This window comes from Myotis yumanensis, unplaced genomic scaffold (assembly GCF_028538775.1).
Source record: "Myotis yumanensis isolate MYYU_CA2020_CCGP unplaced genomic scaffold, mMyoYum1.0.hap1 SCAF_3, whole genome shotgun sequence".
Classification (NCBI taxonomy): Eukaryota; Metazoa; Chordata; class Mammalia; order Chiroptera; family Vespertilionidae; genus Myotis; species Myotis yumanensis.
This window is the reverse complement of record NW_027223754.1, coordinates 158986691-158992692: the sequence shown is the minus strand read 5'-3', so window position 1 is coordinate 158992692 and position 6002 is coordinate 158986691. Positions and strand designations below refer to the sequence as shown.

General features: G+C 53.8%; 1 non-coding gene and 1 pseudogene across 1 annotated transcript; both read left to right on the top strand.

Annotated features, from left to right (window-relative positions):
* Window positions 1-716: 716 nt before the first annotated feature.
* TRNAS-CGA (transfer RNA serine (anticodon CGA)) lies at window positions 717-798 on the top strand. Its single transcript has one exon. It is a non-coding gene; the product is annotated as a tRNA-Ser (tRNA).
* Window positions 799-3229: 2431 nt separating this feature from the next.
* LOC139006387 (zinc finger protein 296 pseudogene) lies at window positions 3230-4631 on the top strand (annotated as a pseudogene).
* The last annotated feature ends 1371 nt before the right edge of the window (window positions 4632-6002 follow it).

The following is a 6002-nucleotide window of genomic DNA, read 5'->3' as shown; positions in this document are numbered from 1 at the left end:
GCCCCGCTCCGCGCAGCTCCCGCCTCCTCCGCCGCCTCCGCCCGCCTCCCGCCGCCGCGGCCGCCGCCTCCCGCCGCCTGGGTCCCGGCCCGCGCAGCGACCCCTGCCGGCCGGCCGGGCGCGGCCCGACCCCGGGTGCCTCCCGGGCGGCGGCGGCGGGAGCCCCGGAGCGGCGGCTGCTTCCGGGCCGGCGCCCGCCGCTGAGACCGCTCGGACCCTGTTCTCGTGGCCTCTCAGCCCGGGAAGCGGCTCCTGTCTACGCTCCCCAAGGGGGCGCCGTGGCCGGCACCTCGCGCATCCCTAGCCCCTCGGAGCCCGGGACCGGGAGCCCAGACCCCCCTCCCCGAGATGTCCCCGCCTCTCACCCGGGGAGACCGTGCGAACGCTTCCCGAGCCGCCCCTCATGCCCCGTCCCAGCGCCTCTCCCTCCTCCATCCCGGGGTCCCCGGGCCGCCACCCTCGGGGCCAGCCCCTGCCCGCCAGCTGCTTCCTTTGCAGGCAACGCCGTCGCCTCTACAGAGCGTCGCGCTCCCTGAGACCCCGAGTCTTCGCTGGGTGGGTGGCCCTCCCAGCCGGGGTCCCCCGTCCCCCCGATGTTTCCCTTTGAGCGGCAGAGAAGGGAGGTGGGGACCGGGGAGGGGGCGCGCGGCCGGCGGGTGTGCGTCCCCGCCGGGCGGACTCCTTCTGTACGCGCGAGGCCGGCTGCAGTTTTGGGAGTCACGGTGGCCGAGTGGTTAAGGCGTTGGACTCGAAATCCAATGGGGTTTCCCCGCACAGGTTCGAATCCTGTTCGTGACGGCCGCTTTTTTCTCCCCCTTTCTTCCCTTCAGGACCTGTAAAGGGAACCCCTTGTTTTCGCAAATGTCTTTCGTGCATGTACCTTTCTGCCTCGGAAAGTGAAGCCGGAAGGTCTCACCCTTGGATTTGGGGGAAATGGGGGCGATCTCGGAAGCTTATTATCCACAACCATATCGGCTGCTAGAACACAAGGCGCTCTCAGAGTTCTGTAACTGCAGGTTTGCTAGCCGAGGTTTGACATTGTTTCATGCTTTCGGTAGGGAACAGCAAAGGATTTGAAGAAGGGTTACGTTTTGTTGGGGAATGTGAATACCTGTTGTGCTGTAATAGTCGAAACTGGAGTTTCCAGGAGGAGAGGGCGCCTCTGGATTTGATGACCGGAAGTCATGTCTGGTAGGTCTGATGACAAATGAAGACCCAGGGACAGGGCATGCTCTCACTTGGATTTCCTTGAAGAGGTGGCCTCAGGTGCCACAGGGCTTAGGGGAGTGGCCTATTGAAGCAAATAGGGCAGATGTAGCTGGAGCTAGTGTGGGATAACTGTCACTTTTTATTGAGTGCTTACTAGGTGCCAGGTACTGTGCTAAATGCTGCAGGTATTAGCCAAGATAGGGAACCAGTCCCTTCTCTCGCCTGTACTCACCACACTCAGTTCTTCCTGTCCCCCCGTTTCTGATTGTGGGGGATATCTAAGATACTTGTGGAGGATGTTCTTTTTGTATTTCATTTCTTGCACAGCACCATCTTCTCCAAGGAGGATCCCCAAAGGACCAGGGGCTCATGCTGTATTTCCCACCCTCGCCCTCACCACTGTCTCCTTCCCACCCCCACCATAATCACTTTCTATGCTATACACAGGTTTGCTCCTCCTCTTTGAGGCTCTTGATGACTCCAGCTGGAACCTATCAGTCTACCACCACCATTCATTAGATGGCATGCAAGGAATCTCCTTTAATACACGTGTGCAAAAATTAATTTTTACAAATTATATTTATTCTACCTGCCAACTATGTTTCAAATCTGTCTGCTTTTCTCAGGATCGGGTGCAAGCTGGACCCACCACTAGCTGGAGCCTTTATTTGGAAAGTCGGAGTTCTTGTGAGAACTACAGGAGTTATATGTAAAGCTGTACCACAGCCTGCACAATGTAGCCAGAGACCTTAAAACTTTCCACAGGCCGAAACCGGTTTGGCTGAGTGGGTAGAGTGTCGGCCTGCGGACTGAAAGGTCCCAGGTTCGATTCCGGTCAGGGGCATGTACCTGGGTTGTGGGCACATCCCCAGTAGGAGATGTGGATGTGCAGGAGGCAGCTGATCGATGTCATGGATGTTTCTGACTCTCTATCTCTCTCCCTTCCTCTCTGTAAAAATATATATATTAAAAAAAAAAAACTTGCCGAAACCGGTTTGGCTCAGTGGATAGAGCGTCAGCCTGCAGACTGAAAGGTTCCAGGTTCGATTCCGGTCAAGGGCATGTACCTGGGTTGCGGGCACATCCCCAGTAGGAGATGTGCAAGAGGCAGCTGATCGATGTTTCTCTCTCATCGATGTTTCTAACTCTCTATCTCTCTCCCTTCCTCTCTGTAAAAAATCAATAAAATATATTTGAAAAAAAAAAAAAAACTTTCCACAGCTGGCTTGGCTCAGTGGAGAGTGTTGGCCTGCAGACTGCAGAGTTGTGGGTTCAACCTCCGGTCAAGGGTACATGCTGGGGTGTGCAGGAGGCAACTGATCAATGGTTCTCTCTCATCATTGATGTTTCTATCTCTCTAGCCCTCTCTCTTCCTCTCTGAAATCAATAAAAATATATTTTAAAAAAACTCTCCAGAGCTGCTTTTGGTCTCTTTTCTCTCACCACTCTTCCATATTTCCTACTTCCATCCACTGGCATTATTTTAGTTCTCGGAGTAGTATTTGTCCGTGTTCATGCTGTTCTCTGCCTGAAATCATCTTTCTTATCCTCACCTTCTACTCAGTCTCCACTTAAATGTCGGTTCTCTAATCACCTGTCTGTCGCCCACCATGTCCTATGGCCTATGCCAGCCATGGGCAAACTACGGCCCGCAGGCCGGATCCGGCCCGTATGAAATGAATAAAACTAAAAAATAAAAAGACCCCCTAAAACGGGATCTGAAGTCGCCTTTCCTAAGCTGGCCGCGTGAGCTCGGTGCCCTTAGTTTTGTAGTCCTTAAGCCAATCCCCATGGGCAAGGCTCAGACTGAGTTTGACCTCCAGCCAGGCCCCCGCGGGCCGCCCCTTCTGAGCCCATCAGGCCCCGCCCATTGGGCGGAGCCACGGCCAGGCTAGCACCTATATAAGTTCCAGGCCAGTGGCCCCAGTCACTCAGCTGAGCTTCTGGCCAGAGAGCACACGCCTCGCGCGCCTTCCGCCCTGAAGCCCGCCAGCTCACAGGATCGTCCGCACCCCAAACCATGTCCCGCTGCAAGGCCGGCTGTAAGCCCCGCCGAGTAGACCCCGAGTCCACCGCCCACACCGACGACAAGATGGAGATGGGGGACCTGGTCATAAACGTGAAGCCCGAGCCAAGTCCGTGGCCCCTACAGGCCGCGGGGCTGCAGCGGGGTTCTCCAAAGGAAGTGCCCGCACCAGGCCGCCTGGAGGGCGCACCCGCTCCTCCCCTACCCTGGTGCCCGCCGCCCCTACCCACCTCGCCCTCGGCTTGCAGAACCAGTTGGCGCCGTGGACTTCTCTGGTCCCTAATCCTCACGACCGCCAGCCCTGGACTGGCAAACACTCAGATACGTTGACCTTCGGCCTCTGCCTGCAGACCTTCCGGCTGAAGGCCATCAAGGCCATCGTGGACCATAAGAAGCAGGGCTGTCAGCCCTCTCGAGGTCCCAGCCCTTGCCCGAACTCAGAACTCGAGAACCCGAAGGCTTTGACTTGCCTCCGCTGTGGCCGACAATTCACAGAGGCCTGGAAACTGCTGCGCCATGCCCAGTGGGACCATGGACTGTCCATCTACCGGACGCAATCTGAGGCCACAGAGGCTCCGCTGCTGGGCCAGTCAGAGGTGGCTGCAGCCATGTCAGCAGTGGTGGGGCAGGAAGTGGAGGCCAAGGGCTCCCGGGCCAACAGCCTCCTCCGGCGGAGCCCCACCTGCCCTGTGTGCTTGAAGACCCTCAGCTCCTTCAGCAGCCTCAAGGTGCACATGCGCTCGCACACGGGCGAGCGGCCCTACGCCTGTGACCAGTGTTCTTACGCTTGTGCCCACAGCAGCAAGCTCAACCGCCACAAGAAGACCCACCACCGCCAGCTGCAACCTCAGAGCCCTACACGGCCAAGGCCAGTCAGGAACAGGCCTCAGCTGCGCCTCCAGAGCCAGCCGCCCATGATGCTGCCCCAGCCAGGACTCTCCTGTGCAGCCCTGAAGGGGCTGGAGCTGCCGACACAGCAGGTGTGCAGGAACCTCGGGCTCCAGGTGGTGGAGCTCAGGCTGGTTCTGGTGGGGACAGTTGGGGCAACGCCATCAAGGAAGAGGGAATCAACTCTGCTCAGATCCCAGAGAAGTTGCCTAAGAAGACTCCAAAGACACTGAGCTGTGAGTTCTGTGGGAAACGTTTCACCGACAGCAGCAACCTGACTGTGCACCAGCGCTCACACACCGGGGAGCGGCCCTATACCTGCGACCTCTGCTCCTTTGCCTGTGCCCAGAGGAGCAAGCTTAGCCGCCACCGCAGCATACACGGTCCTGGGCCCGGCGGTGCCTGCTTTGAGTGCCCCCACTGCTGTGTGCTCTTCCGCCTGCGGGCCACCCTGGAAAGACACCTGTGGCAGAAGCACAGAATGCCCTCCCCCCCCTGCTGTCCCTGACACCACTGCCCATGTACCTGTTGATCATGTCCTGCTGGGAATGAATCCTCCCTCCCTGCCTCCCTCTACTTTGTAAAATATTAAAAAATAAATAAATAAATAAATAAATAAATAAAAGCAAAAATAAATAAAAAATAAAAAGACCGAACCCTTTTATGTAATGATGTTTACTTTGAATTTATATTAGTTCACACAAACACTCCATCCATGCTTTTGTTCCGGCCCTCCCGTCCAGTTTAAGAACCCATTGTGGCCCTCGAGTCAAAAAGTTTGCCCACCCCTGGCCTATGCCCTAATCTTATTATGTGAATTGTTTCCTCTGTAGAATATAAACTCTTCAATAAAAAAAAATTTTTTATTGAGTAAATGGATGCTTTTTACAGTGGTTTTGTGTACATGTTTTAGTCTTCACTCAGACTGTACGATAAGCTTCTTGGGATTTAGGATTGTATTTTATTTGTATCTATTCTACTAAGTCTTACATGTAGATGTGATCAAATATATGCTGTAATACTACCTAACAGATTCAGTACTTGGCTTCCCATTTTGCGCATGCTCTCAGATTTAAATATCTGGAGGCCAAGACCAATATCGACCAGCAGAGGGCAACCGACAACTATGTTGTGAAAGGAAGAAGGCTCATGGTTTTATAAAATGGAGGATCTGGACTGAGAATGAGAAACTGGCAGAGGTTGTCTGGGACTTAGGAAATCCACTCTCAAATGCGCCCCTTGTAACTTTTGGGTGAGAGGCCAAGGCTTCAAATTCTCATGAATAGTGGATAAGTTCAAATTGTTACCATCCCCACAGCCACCCGTCCCCAATTCTTTCATCCTTCTCCTTTCATCCCAACAAATCCTGTCTCTTTCTTTGCGTTGCATAATCAGGCCTCCCTCCCCGTCACCATTTTTACATTCTACTCACTGCCATTCTTTTCTTCTGATTCGGTATTTGGCCTTGTATATCTGCCCTTACGTTACCTTCTCACCTAGACTTGCAATCCCACTCATTTCAATCTCCTAAGGAACCTTCTGTAAGTACCCTTCCATAGTATGTTCAAATTCTCCTCCTCTGCTGGATCAATCCTCCTTCTTTTTTGAATTTTTTAGTTATTTTATTTTTTATAATGGATCAATCCTTCTTTAATTCAGAACAAAACTACACCTGACACTTACGAACCACCACATTATTTTTTTTTTAATTTTTTTTTTAAAATATATTTTATTGATTTTTTACAGAGAGGAAGGGAGAGAGATAGAGAGTTAGAAACATCGATGAGAGAGAAACATCGATCAGCTGCCTCTTGCACATCTCCTACTGGGGATGTGCCCGCAACCCAGGTACATGCCCTTGACCAGAATCGAACCTGGG